Here is a 15,564-nt window from a genome sequence, read left to right on the forward strand (position 1 = left end):
AATGTTCAGTCCTAATCGTGAGTATGCCCCATTTTAATAAAAGTAGTCCGAGAATCGCCCTACGTCACAATACGGATTTTACAATTATATTGGTTCTACTTTCACATAACGTTTTAGATGCCCGGTGTTGATTTCGCTCTACGTCATGTAAAATATTAAATAATTAGAACTAGAACTGTAATGTATATACTGAATGAGAAATGGAATGATTGATGTTGAGAAACCTGATTAAGTAAAAAGAAAGAAGGAAAACGACACTTCATCATAGGATAAAAATACACCGATTAACCAGGATCTCGGGTATGCATGCTAACACTACCAATTTGAAACTCACATACAAATGCATCAATTAATACATGAATTAGTCAAAATCTTCTCTATTTTTTTATTGTAAACAAAGGTTGAATATATTAATTGATGCAAAAATTTTTCATAAACTGTATGCTAAACAACTGCAAATTGATAGGAAACGTTTTCATTTTATGTCTGTTGAAAACATCTTAAAACTGACACAATGCATGCAAATATTCATTGAATGGGTAATTTTCTTTATTAAAGTAAATAATATGATATACATGATATTCATACTAGTAATCGTAATCAAATGAACTTTACTTAAAAAAGTTTAAATCCAGAAAATGTTGTTATTTGAACACTTTCACTGTAGTAACCGAAACCATCGTCTTTGACCCACACTCTGTCTCCGGTCTGTAGATGTAAGATGACCAGGTTGGTTCCGGTCTGGTGAATGGAAATGCTACTCCCGATACCATAATGAGCCATGGCCCTCACTTTACCGGATCCATTCATAACTATGTCTAAATAGATAGATTTTTGTGATGCAGACTGAACAGAGACATAGAACACATATGTCCCCGCTGTGGGCGCTGTAAAGATACCAGTACTGGGGTTGTAGCCTGTTCCTTCTCTGTAGATAACATCGGGGAACACTAGGGTGCCTCCTGCCCAGAAAGACTTACCTGGTGATATACCCGCTGAAAATGCATGATTTCTACTCTTATCTACAAAAAACAAATAATTAATCGTAAGCTTGCTGCGTAATGGGCCATGAAATGATTTAGATTAAGGACGTTGGATCCTGCAATCAAAAGTCTTAAAGTGTTTTTTTTTTTCAAAGTATATTTTAAAAATCTACACAAATAGCTTAACCAAAATTCAAAACAAAATTTTTGGGTGTATGTGCTTCATTTGGCGCTACGGTGTATATAATATTACCTTTCTGCACTGATAGTCGCTTTATTTTTGCTATCGCTTTTCCCGCATATTTTATAATCGGAAAGAACCATGGCATCAAATACAAATCTATACTACTTAAAATAAATAAAGTTAAAGTGATAATCAAGAATTTGTTTTTCAGCTAATTGATACTTTGATCTTTTTGCACTGAAAAAAACCCTCGCTATTTTTATCCATTACCAATTCAACATGTAATAAATTTATCTAAAAGTCTCAAACTTTTTCTCAAATTATGATAAACTTCAAAGATCTTAAAATTTCAGAAAATAAAACAAAATGTATGGGTCTATTATGTAACATTTTAGATATGGCATGAAATAAGCTAATTTTAGTCAAAAATTGGACTTCATTTTCCTTGACTTCTATGTAATATAAGTTCAATTTGTCAGTATCTGTCAATACAAATATTGAAAAATTGTAAAATTATGTTTTCGTAACAAAATGAAGATACCCTAATGCACATAATATCTGGAAATTTTGTTTGCACTGAAAATAAGGAAGCTAAAGTGACGGTACTCTAAAACAACTGAGTTATGAAAAATGTAAAACTTATCAATATATGATGCATAATTTCTAGAATAGAGGTGGCCCAAAATGGCTACCCAAAAAAGATAAATGGTTCTCTTTAAATAAATGGTCTGCACTTTTAATAATAAGGTTCTTTTAAGGAATATTACAAAATATAATATAGTATGTACTCAACATAAGCCCGTGTATGAACGGATTAAAGAAAATGTATATTATTTAGTAAACAAGAAATCATATTGACGCAAGCGTAGATTGGGCCACAAAAAATATGATTGTTGTATGACTCATCATTGTTTCTTTACATAAAAAAGACACCACGAAGATGAAAATAACGAGTTGGTTGTACTTATTTTTTAAGGTACATTAAACAGATTTTCAGCAACACGTTTTGGAGTTTAATTAAGGTCTTCCGTTTCCAACGGAAGACCTTTCTATTATTGTGCGGGTTAAGATTATTCTTATTTTTCTTTTTTTTTTTTTCTTCCTAGACGCGAACTTTGAGGCTTCATATCTTGCTCATTTCTGAACGGATTTTGCTCAAATTTTCAGGGCTAATGGACTTTACAAAACACTATCTTCATCAATTCATAAAAGTTAGAATTCCCTTTCCGTTAACGAGTTATTCCCCTTTTAAAATTTTTTAGGGCCTTTGGTTTCCAGACAAAGGCTCCGAGACTATGATAGCAGGGAATGGGAATCCAACGAATTTGAATAACAAGGACATTGAAGTTGTATACATCGGTTTTTGTTTTTGGATTACGTTCCTTATTTAGGAAAAGGTAGGGGGTCAAAAAACAGGATTCCAAAAAGTGCAAAAATTTAGACATATTTTCCTTTATATCTTTTTAACGAAAAATATTTTGTTAAGACATGTAGAATAAAAGTTGTGCAGAATATCAAGGGCTTTCATTTGACACCAATAAAAAAGGGCTGGCCCCTTAAATTAAGCCCCTAAAAGTGTTTGCTTAATAACTCAAAAACGGTTTGGATTTTGATATGGATGTCGCTGGAAAAGTTGTTTGTTGGGATCTCATAAAGGTCGTAACAATATTTTTTTGTAAGTGATTTGTGTAGTATGAGTGTAAAAAGCTTTACATGTTGACATGTACCTGTTTTCATTTGACAAGTTAACGAAAGTCTTTGTGCGTACAACTGGCATTATATGCTGGTTTATACAGGAGGCATTAATTTATAAGAATTTTTTTTTTGTTGGAGTACATGCTTTTTTTTAGGAGTTTAAGTCATTGTTGTTAAGTTCTTATAGTGCACAATCATTAAAAACGGCAATTGGAAAACAAAACATTCTTTTTCTTTTCTTTTTAACCACAAAATATGGAATTAAAAAACTCTATGCATTACATTTTATTTATTAACTCCATGCATTTAAAATCTACATTGAATCAGAGCTGTGTGTGTGTGTGTGTACCATTACATAAGCTCTCCCTCGCCCGCGGCCGAGAAAATCGGTCACCATGCTCGCGGCTGGACTACCTAGCGGTCAGCGGTTATCTAATACACGAGAGTTGCGTCTCTCATATATGAGTTTATTTAGCCGCGAACTCAAGAATTGTTTTAGTTTTGATTACACAAAATCTTTTGTGGATTAAACGATTGGATGTCAAGTAAGAAATAGTTCATTTAATTAATAAAAGCAATGTCATTCTCTAAAGCAATAATAGACAAAGATCAATTGTGGGGTTTAAGTTTAAAATATATAACTTCTATTTGATAGAGTAAGGTCATTATATTGCAAACTTTTCAAATCTTCCTTGGTTGTGAGCTGTGCGTTTCTGTGCGTTGTACCTTTACGAAATATATTCTTTGCCCACGGCCGAGGAGATCAGCGACGGCTGCATTACCTAGCGGTAAGCGGTTATTTAATACACAAGATTCGCACACCGCGACTTACACTTACATGCATATGAACGTGTTTGAGTTAATATAGCCGTATATACAAGAACTGTTTTAATTTTATGTTATAAAAGTTTGTCCTACTTGTATATATTTAATTAAATATTTGAGTGTAAATGAATATTAATGAACGATATTACTCCAAATCGGAAAAATCGTTAGACATAAACTAATGGTTGGTTTGTTTATGTAAACTACTTTAAAAACTACAATTAATGTTTTAAATCAACACCCCCCCCCTCAAATATTAAACATTTAAATGATGATAATCCCTCGCACATGTCTGAGGAGATCCGGCGCGAGTGGATAAGTGATCCGCGGTCGGTTCGTGTTCTTCTACATGTACCTTATGACGCGTTTATGTTTCATATTTTGCACGGACACAACTATATTTTATTATGTTTTCAACTATTATATTGGTTTAAGATGAAAAGATAAATTTATTTCACTTGTACAGTTGATTAAGCATTGATTTATACGATAGCGTATAAGGTAGTTTAAAAATCAAATCAAATTATAATCAAAGTTCCATGTTACATGTTTGCGGTAGGTGCTAGCACGATAAAGGAATGCCCTGAATTGAGGCATTCGATGATTATTTAAAAAAATATTCACATGAGTTTAAACAACTTTAGATTAGATTCTATCGGTCACATATTAATCACTACTGTAGTTTCATTGTGGAAGCGAACTCATTGCTGCCCCCCCCCCCCCCCCCTCCTCCGCCCGCCCCGCTGACTGGTGCTCGCGCTGGATTTTTTTTTTAATTGGAGAAAAGATAGCAAGATCTGTCGAAAATCATTTTTGGTGGTTTCTTATGTGTAACATTTTGTTTCACTTTCCCACCCCTTTGTTTATTCGGCCAGTCTGTGTTAATTCAATTGCCGCATGCGACCGAAAATCTTGTGTCGCTTCAGCGCACACAGCTCAGAACATTTATAGCCCCAGGTCATCAATTGTTATGTAATTGAGTAACAGTTGGAAGGGTGATTTTACTACATAAAATAATAAAATCATAATATAATCTATTTGAATTGAGTACCATGCGTATAGATTCCCATAATAATTAAAAAAATTTATTACCTTTCTATGTTTACATTTAATTTTGTTCAAATAATTAATAAATTTTCTATCATTTAAATTGTGTGCTTCATCAAATACGTATTCCGATTACCTTGAAGTCATTAATTTTCCATTGGCTTTTGACAAAAGAGAGACGCCTGACCATCCAATGAAAACAAATACACAGAGTTTGATTGACAGGTTTAGCCAGGTGCAGGTCTCACCCGATGTCCGGGGTTATGTGTGCTGCTTGTACACAGCCGAATGGTCTCAGTAAGAGTTATCGATGTAAATAAATAATAAAAATACATGCTTATCAAAACATGATCGTGCAAGTTAAAGTTGATTTAGGTTTGTTCCAATAGAAATCATGTTTCACTAACTGTATTTAATATTTTTTATGTATAGCGAATTTTAATATTGTTTCAGTACTGAAACATCGCATGAAAACGTTAAATATACATGTAATTATCTGTTACTAGTCGTCTTTCAATATATATACCTTTCTTTTGTTTGTTAAAAATTCGCTCAATTTTGTTAAAGTAATGTAAAACACGGGCGCCATTTTGAAACAATTAACTTGTCAGAGAGTTCCGAATGAAATCTGATGAACGTTTCACACGGTTCTCGCACGCTTTGCTCGAAACGATTTACACGCTTTGCCCGATACGCTAAACGGTTTACATGAAACTCTAAAAGGTTTACACGAAACGTTTCTCGCACGTAGGCCGCACGCTTTTTTAGTGTAGTAGTACGTTTTAGGGTCTGTAAATTTTGTCAGCACGCAATTCTAAACTTGCACATAGTCTTCAAAAATTTAGAAATATTTTTATATAGAAGTTATCTTTGAGAAAGGTTTACGTGTTTTGTAGGCGGGTTCAGTTTAAAAAAGAAATACAATTCCTTACATGAATCATGAGTACATACTGTTTATAACAATGCTTGCTACCCTTGAAAATTTAACTCGCCATTAAACATCTCACTTTTTAAAGAATGTTTGAAACGATTACATAAACTCTGCTCGACAAATAGTTTTCCTAAAATATTTTCTTCCTTTCTTTGTTTCAAAACACGTTTTATATACCTGTATACAGGCTTTCAATCACAACACGTTTTTATAACAAAAGCAGAACTGAAAGTATAGTCATTATAATCGTTTGACACCATATAACATATATTTTCAACTCGCAGCAACAACGGAAGACCTACTCGGGGCTTTGCCACGAGCTCTGCTCTAGTTTCTTTTACTATTAATGATATGAATCGAGTTCCTTACTGTGAACATTTATAACGGTAATTGTATGATCATTGCCATAGTATGAAGTAATGGAGAATGCATTGATTTGTACATTATTCTTATACAAAGTTCAACTCATCATTATTCTCATAGAGATTATGTATTTCAAACCATTTGATTTTTTGTTGCATTGTATTGAATTTAAACTTAATTTATTAGTTTGTAGGATTTCAAGGGACACACAATAAAATAGAAATGGATTATTTTTTAAAGGTACATGTAAGATCATGCTCACCCGATAGAATCTGCACAACTTTAGAGGTAAAATATAAGCCGGGATATTTTTTTCCTAAATAGAATCATAAATCTTATCTTCACTTCAGTTTATAAATAGTTATTTAATTGCATGATATTCTCTAAAGAATTAAAAATAATTCAGAATAGCTCAAACTTTCAGGTCAATTAAAATTTTCAATTCTTCCAGATTTGTGCGTAAATAATATATTTGAATGACATTACATGATTTTTTCTACCAAATTGTCTATGGTCATGATGGAAATCAAATTAATACAACAATCATTTTATTTACACAGCAAATAGAAGTTCAAATATATCATTTAAACAAAATGTCATGTCATTCAGGTATTTAGTATGTCCCGTATATCAATCCCGATACATTTTTTTTTAAATGAAAAACTCTGAAAATTTCGAAATAGATTATAGTCTCATTAAAAACGCGCCTGACACGACAGTCTATGACCTACTTTACATTTACAAGTAAAACAAAAAATATGCAATATTTTTTAAAAGTCATAAAACATATTTCTACAAGAAAATGTACTTGTTAATTCATAACAATAAGCATAATATTAATTCCACAAAAAAAAGTATCTTGCAGAAACGCATTTACAATATATAAATGTAAATCAAATTCAGACCGCCTTCTGGCGGCCCGTAATAAAATCTAGGGGCTTTCCGATATCAACGCCGCAACTATAATGTTATTTGGCATGCTACAAATTATGATTTTCTAAACAATTACACTTCTTTATGCAACATACATTGAATTTATCTATCGCAGTTTGTTTTATTAAAAACGATCATTGCATTCAATAATAGTTTTATTTCTGTCTGCATAAAAATTTTAGTATTACACATGTTTATCAGAACGTTGCACAAAATGAACAGCTAATACATCATGTATATGAAGACTACTAACGATAACTACTAGGCAATACGAGATCGGTCATTGATATACATGAATTCCAACTCAAATCAGGGTTGACATTTAATTAAACTTAAAAAGTGAAAGTGGTATACATAATGTACATATATATGCTTAAACGCATACGTGTCATTAATATTTAATATTAATGCCATTTATGTTTTATTTCCAAGAGTTAGATATTACATCTTTGTCAAGTTGCATGTATATATGAGCTTGTTTGTTTTGTCAGAATGATAGCAAAATACGCATTATGGTAAAAAATTAGTTTGCTAGGATTTTGCTTAGAATATAGACATCTTTCAAATTGTCTCAATGACAACACAAACACACACACACCCACCCACCCAACCCCCCCCTCTCTCTCTCTCTCTCTCTCTCTCTCTCGCTCTCTCTCTCTGAATAAGCGCACGGCTATTGAGAAAATTCTTTTCACATTTTGCACGTGAATATAAAATTTCTTTGATAAAGAATTGTGACCTTTTGAAGAAGAAAATCGTACTTAATTGCGCTTGTGACTAAATGTGAAAGTAAATAGAAAAAGAACTAGATCTCGTTACGAGTAACAAGTTGGTCTTCCGTCCGATTTTGTTTAATATGAAACGATGAAAGATCGATACTCTCTGCCAAATCTGAGATCCTGGTGAAACTAGGTTATTTGTCTCGAGACCGGTAACGGACGAACGAAAGAGATTAATGAAAATAAACGCTGGTATTTCGTGTACAATAGCCTAGTGTAGATTTGTTAAAAACATGAATTGTTTGAACCCTTCCGGCAAGTACCGAAAGTGACGGTTGACAATATAAAACCCGTTCAACACATCTTCAATCTATTGAGAAAATTCTTTTCACATTTTGCACGTGAATATAAAATTTCTTTGATAAAGAATTGTGACCTTTTGAAGAAGAAAATCGTACTTAATTGCGCTTGTGACTAAATGTGAAAGTAAATAGAAAAAGAACTAGATCTCGTTACGAGTAACGAGTTGGTCTTCCGTCCGATTTTGTTTAATATGAAACGATGAAAGATCGATACTCTCTGCCAAATCTGAGATCCTGGTGAAACTAGGTTATTTGTCTCGAGACCGGTAACGGACGAACGAAAGAGATTAATGAAAATAAACGCTGGTATTTCGTGTACAATAGCCTAATGTAGATTTGTTAAAAACATGGATTGTTTGAACCCTTCCGGCAAGTACCGAAAGTGACGGTTGACAATATAAAACCCGTTCAACACAATTTCAATCTATTGAGAAAATTCTTTTCACATTTTGCACGTGAATATAAAATTTCTTTGATAAAGAATTGTGACCTTTTGAAGAAGAAAATCGTACTTAATTGCGCTTGTGACTAAATGTGAAAGTAAATAGAAAAAGAACTAGATCTCGTTACGAGTAACGAGTTGGTCTTCCGTCCGATTTTGTTTAATATGAAACGATGAAAGATCGATACTCTCTGCCAAATCTGAGATCCTGGTGAAACTAGGTTATTTGTCTCGAGACCGGTAACGGACGAACGAAAGAGATTAATGAAAATAAACGCTGGTATTTCGTGTACAATAGCCTAGTGTAGATTTGTTAAAAACATGAATTGTTTGAACCCTTCCGGCAAGTACCGAAAGTGACGGTTGACAAAATAAAACCCGTTCAACACATCTTCAATCAATTGCCTGATATTCATAAAAGTTTCGTGTCTCAATCACTTACAGTGACTAAAATCTCGGGGTATCAAATTTTGTAAAAAGGATAGGTACCAAATATATTTGATATGTCTCACCGGAAGTAGAATATGTTTGCTTATATAACATTGTAAAGTTTACATACTGATATATTCATTCCATGTAAAATGAATAAAAAAGGGGAAAATATTTTTTGGGTGCTTCCGGTGACAACAAAAAGGCACGACGAATCAAACAAAATAACTTAAACACAAATACATACATAGGGCTATCATCTCACAAAGTTTGGTTGTTCAAGTCGTCACCGTTTTTGAGATCTCGTGGAGTCAATGTTTTGGCTAGGAACAGGAAACGGACAAACGGAAGTGTTCAGTGAAAATAAAAGGTAGTGTTTCTTAAACACTGGATAACTGTACTTTATTCTTTATCAATTTTACTAAAATTGCCAAACAAAAACAATTCAAAATTTCAAACAACTTGATCTGTTTAAACCCTTTCAGTGAGAACCGGAGGTGACGATTGACAAAATGAAAGCAGTTAAACGCATTTTCTATCAAAAGTGTACATCAATGTTGATTTAGTGACACATGCACTTTCTGAGATCTCGCGGGGAAAACATTTGTTTAAAAAAGGCTATCTGAGATATTTGGGATATCCCACCGGAAGAGGAATGTTTTTGTTTTAATTAACATCAGATAGATGACATATATAATGATTTTTACTCTCAATTCTATGTGAAAATAGATTAAATGCGTAAAAAAGATAATTTTTGGAGTGATATTGGTGACGACCAGTAGTTATGACGAAAAGAGCAAAATAGATAAAAGACATCTACAACTATAGGTCTATAATCCTACAATGCCTGAATGCTCAAGTACTTGTCATATTTGAGATCTCGATGTCACAAACCTTTTGTCACGGGACAGGAAAGGAACGACAGAAATTTTTTTTTGAAAAAAAATGAAGAAAAAAAACACTTCGAGATGTTGCCATTTTCTATCATCCCTGCACATTTCAAGAAATTCTATCAAGCCATCTCTGAAAAATCTTGAAGACAAAATAGGGGAAAATTTTTTTAAACCCAATTTGCGTGCCCAGGCGGGCTCTACTGGCGTATAACAACATAAAAGAGCACATCCTCAAACTATAGTCTACCTGTCCTGAAAATTTTGTATTTATATCTCTAATGCTTTCAGAGATCAGCTCTGCACCTAATAGGTCGAAAAAAAAATAGAAAATCGGCCGTAACTCGGTACCGGAAGTGACGATTTCAAAAACTCCAAAAATATATAAAATTATGACCTGTGGCAATTATCTTTGAAAAAATGGTCGAAATCGGCCGAATAGTTTCTGAGAAATCGCGTGCACAAAATTTGTGCAAAAAATACAAATAAGAAACAGTATGAAAACAATGTCTTCCGTTGGAAACGAAAGACCTTAGTTAAAACAGTATGCCCATACTGCATTTAAAGGATTTTCTATTCATTCATATATTTTGATACGGTAAAATATTTCAACATATTTTAATGATAAAAAAGTCGAGGAAATTTTTTCTGTATAATTGTTGTGACTGTTTTGTATGAATTCCTACTTATTGATCATGCCATACTCATTGATCGTCAACCCCAAACGCAAAAGATACGACATATCGTCTTAAAAAGTAAACATTATATGGTATCATTGTAGTAAATTTTAACATAAATGAAAAAAATGGCTTTTCTGTATTATTCATTTTCGCTAGGCAAGGTTTTGTGATCCGCAGAGCTTCTCCCAAACCCTTGACATACCGTGCTATCAAAATTCGGGATTTTTGTCGTCATGTGATAATCTATCCTATTTTTAAATCAGCCGAATGATGAAAGATGCCGTACTATATGCGTTCCTGGTAAAGAAATGGCAGCCTCTGTAGAAAACAATATTGACAGGTTGGAAGAACGTTTAATACAGAGTGAATTCAATAAATAGAAATAATGTGAAATGTAGCATATATATCAGATTCGTTCGGAAAGTGAAAGACTGGGAGCGGTAAACAGTTGGTAAATCCTCAATCTACGAGTGAACGTCTCTGTTGATAAACACTCTTGTGTACTTGTTATTGCACCATTGAATGCATTTTAAAGGTTCAAACAAAAAGACTAGAAAAATAAGGGTTTTGAGTTATTCGTGTAAAAGACACTAAGTCTTGTGAATAAACAGTAAAAAAAAAATGTTGATTAAATCAATGTGTGCTTTGCATTTTTTGATTGGTTGAACGGTTTCAGTAACTCAATCAAAATCCAGGGAAAATGACTTTCGACTTTTGATGGCACGATATGCCAAGGGTTTGTGAAAAGAGGTGCGGATCAGAAAACCTTGGCTAGCGATGATGTGTATTATCTAACGTGCTGATCATTAAAAGTTGAAAATTTTAAGATATCAAAATATTTGTTTTTTCGGAAAGGTTGCATTAAATTTTATACATATATGAAAATATTTTTATTAAAGTGCAAAGGATGTTACGCCGTATTTTACAATACTCGCATAAGTATTGATTATGCCACTACTTTCTATACCTAACGTTTCAAATTCAGTTTTATGATATATAAACATCCTTGCGATCTGGCCCTGGATATCACGTATCGCATTGATTAACGATCCGTTGAGCTGCTGTAGTGTTGATCTGTCTTCAAGTTTAAGGTCATTCAGAGATGCGACAGCATTGTTTAACTGCTGTGTTAAGTTTGTAATAATCGCTTCGTTTGCGACTGAATTTTGTGTCAAATGATTCATACTACTCAGATAAGTGGAAAATTCCTGGGAAGAGGGAAGTTTAGATAGTTCATTTAGTCTCGCTTCTTGAATAAACACTCTGTTCTGTAACATTTGTATTGTGGATCGGTCATTTTCAGACTGTTGGTTCAAATTTTTTTATCTTTGCAGTTTGTTGTTTCAAGTGTTCTATCTCTGCAGTCTGGTTTGAAGCATTTGCATCATGATCTGCATCGTTTGCATCATGTCTGCAGGGTCGACGTTGTGTTCAGGGAAACCGTGAATGGCATCAGTCAAGTTTTCAGCGTTTCCTTGTACCAACATCACATTTGTAACAATAACCAGAATTGGCAATATGATACAATAAAGGGAATATCTTAGGTACATTTTAAAATAAAGATAAAAAACATGCGGTTTCGAAAATTTACTTTTTTACTATCCTCGTATAAAACAATAATTTTAGGTTTATATACTTGTTTGACTATATCATGATACGTATTACCAGGTAACGTATTAGGTACACAAAATGATAAATTACTTAATAATGAATTACAATGCCTCCAAAGGGATAGACCCACACGATTACAAGAAGACACTTTCCGTTTGTTGCTTAGAAAACCAAAAATTTGTTTTTATAAATAATCATATATAGGAGGATAGATTAACATAACCTGAATAAAACCAATCCTTTATTTACTTTAGTTTCAATTTGGTAACAGGAGTACTTACTACATAGACAGTATTTATCACATTTCGTTATAAATAATACGTTCTTTAAATGACGTCATAGTTAAAGTGAACGTTGTAGAAGGATATTGCCGCGTATTCTATAGCGTAATTCAATGAAATATATACACAATACATAAAAAAGTTAAATTATAGCAGTCTGTTGAGGCAAGGTTTTAAAGTTTGAATAAATTGTTTTTCTTTTTCTTTTCTTTCCGTTGCATTCTCTGTAAAAAGTTTATAAAAAGGAAACACTTTAAATTGCCCGCCTCCGCATACATCGATGTGCTCGAGTTTTATTTTCCGGTACTCTGGCTCTTTAATTTGCTGTTTATGCACCCAGATTCTTGTTCTTAATGTAGTCCCTGTTTCGCCGATATAAAATTTGTTGCAACCATCACATATAATGGTATATATTAAATTTTTGGATTGACATGACATGTCCGAATTTATGCGGAATTGTTTTCCTCTGAAGTCAATCGAGCTGCCTTGTTTTAAAAACGGACACGTGTCGCATCGTATGTCTCCACATTTAGATACCGTTTTTATTGACGTATTAATTGTAGATGGACAGAGTATCCTCTTAAGGTTCTTTGGTTGCCTTTTACTGTTAATAAACTTGAATTTGGATAAAACGCGAGCCATATTTTCATCAGTTTTGAGAACTCCGTTGAGATGATTGACCACTGGAGCTATATTCGGGTTTCTAGGGTTATGGGTTGTAACAAGCGGTAGTATTTTAGTTTCCTTGTTGTTCTGTAAAATTAGATTAATAAGATCCTGTCTATCTATTCCTTTGGCCTTCATTATTCCGTCATTGATAAGGTTGATAGGGTAATGCTGGTCAGTTAAAAATTGTTTTAATTCGTTGAGACGCTGATTTCTTGTTTCCTCATCACTGACTATAGTACATATTCTCCTGGCAAGGTTGTAAGGGATGGCCCTCTTTATATGTCGTGGATGGGACGATCCAAAATGCAAATATTGATGAATATCTGTACTCTTGTAGAAGATATCTGTAGAAATTTTATCGTTCTCCCTCTGGACTAGAACATCTAAAAACGGAATTTTTGTGGAACTTTTTTCTTATGTGAATATGATATCTGGATCTAGATCATTAAGAATATTTTTTAACCTTTGTAATTCCGAGTCTCCTTTATTCCATATGATGAAACAATCATCTAGATATCTTTTCCAGTTCTTTTTCAGAGTCTGACTGAATTCCTCACCGAATTCCTCATTTGTCTTTTTATACAGACTTTTTTCTAAAAATCCTAAGCATAATGTAGCGTATGTTGGGGCCATTTTAGTTCCCATGGCTGTACCTTTGATTTGATGAAAGTATTTGCTATTAAACGTAAATACATTATTCTGTAAAACCAAGTCTGTAGCCTCCAATAAAAACTCCTTTGTAAATCTGTTATCAATGTCTGTTCTGCAATTATCAATCCAGAAATTCAAAGCTGTAAGTCCTAGTGCACTGCTTATATTAGTGTACAAGTTGACTACATTCAAATTTACTAGTTCAGCATCAGGATCCACTTGTTCCGATAGATGTCGTAAAAAATTTAAGTCATCCCAGATGAAACTTTTTACATTTTGACATAGTGGTTTCAAAATGATATCCAATAAATTGCTGAGTCGTTGGGTGGGTGCTGCAGGTCCTCCAACAATAGGACGAAATGTTAAATCTGCGGGATGTTCACAAGTAATATATTCAGAATTCTGTTTTTGTATAGCTTCTTTGATTGTTTTCGATTTGTGAACGTTTGGTAACCCATAGAAGGAACTTTCTTTATATTCAAACTCAGTGACAAATTCTTTCTCCTTATCTGTTAAAGTAGAGAAATGTTTGAGTAGCAGTTTTTTAATTTTTTGTAGGATTGCTTTGTTCTGGTTTTCAGATATTTCAGTATAAAATTCCGTGTTTGAAAGCATATCCATTATTTTTTGCTCATAATTTACTGTGTCCATAATAACCACGGCTCCGCCTTTATCCGCCTCTTTAATTACAATATTTTCATCACTCGCTAATGATTTTAAGGCATTGGTTTCTTCTTTGGACAAGTTTTGTTTAGTAGATTTTATTCATTCAGTACTATCTAGTGGTAAGTTCTGAAGCGTTTCACAAACAGTGTCTAGAATGTTGTTTTGTCCTTTCTTTGGGTTGAAATTAGATATATTTTTCACTAAATCTAGTTGAGTATTTTCATTTTCTTCGTCGCTCTCCGTATTATTGAAATATTCGGCCAGACGTAATTTACGAGTGTATTCTTTTATGTCTTTTCTTAAATCCTGTTTATTACTGCTTGGGGTTGGTGTGTATTTCAATCCTTTTGATAGCAGCTTTATTTCGGATTCGTTTATTTGTTTGGTGGACAAATTGATTATTTTTGGATCCACGCATTTCGTCGTTGCTGTTGTTGTCGTTGTCGCTGGAATCTTTGTCCGTGTCCTGGTTTGCCTCCGCCTAAAAAATACTTATTTAGTCCTCTGCCGATGTAGGTTGTATCGTTTCTCCGATATGTATTCCCTAGAGAGTAGTTTGGCCTTACATGCCTGTTATTGTTCCTGCTGTTGTTATTGTTGTTGCAGTTGTAATTGTTGTGGTAAGAGTAACTGGAAGTTTTCCTTTGTTTCACTTGTTGTGTTCCATTGTTTACTCTTTTTTCATAGCCCGTATATTGTGGCACGATGTGCTGTTTTCTTCCATATCTGTTACGTGTATTTTCTTGTGGTCGCAACGTTGACCGCTGTTGCTCATTGCTCGTTGATTGGTTTCTATTTTCTTGGGTGGAATTTTGATTGACAATTTCAGAAAAACTCGGTTTATTTCGTGCTGCTCTATTTGGTAGGTTTTCGTTGGGCTTTTTCTGATTTTTGTTTTTCACTATACTGTTCCCATATTTTCTGACATAATCTAACTGCCAGATTTCCTTCATTCTCCATCTATCCTGTGATCGCTTTTCTTCCTTCTCACAATCCGCTTTCCACGTGTTTTCCAGAATATCAAGTATTCTCCCGCTTGCTTTTTTCTTAAGTTCGCTGCCCATTTGCTCATCAATTTCAATTACCTTATTTTGGCTATTTTCAGATCTCATGTGTAAAAGCTGTATTTCTCCCTTCACTCGCTCATTTGTGAAAATAACGATTGAACAAGACACCTTAAAACAAAACAATAATAATGTTTTC

General features: G+C 33.4%; 1 pseudogene; it reads right to left on the reverse strand.

Moving 5' to 3' along the window:
* Nucleotides 1-543: 543 nt before the first annotated feature.
* LOC128184298 (uncharacterized) lies at nucleotides 544-14,194 on the reverse strand (annotated as a pseudogene).
* Nucleotides 14,195-15,564: the final 1,370 nt, after the last annotated feature.

This window comes from Crassostrea angulata, chromosome 5 (genome assembly GCF_025612915.1).
Source record: "Crassostrea angulata isolate pt1a10 chromosome 5, ASM2561291v2, whole genome shotgun sequence".
NCBI classification, from domain to species: domain Eukaryota; kingdom Metazoa; phylum Mollusca; class Bivalvia; order Ostreida; family Ostreidae; genus Magallana; species Magallana angulata.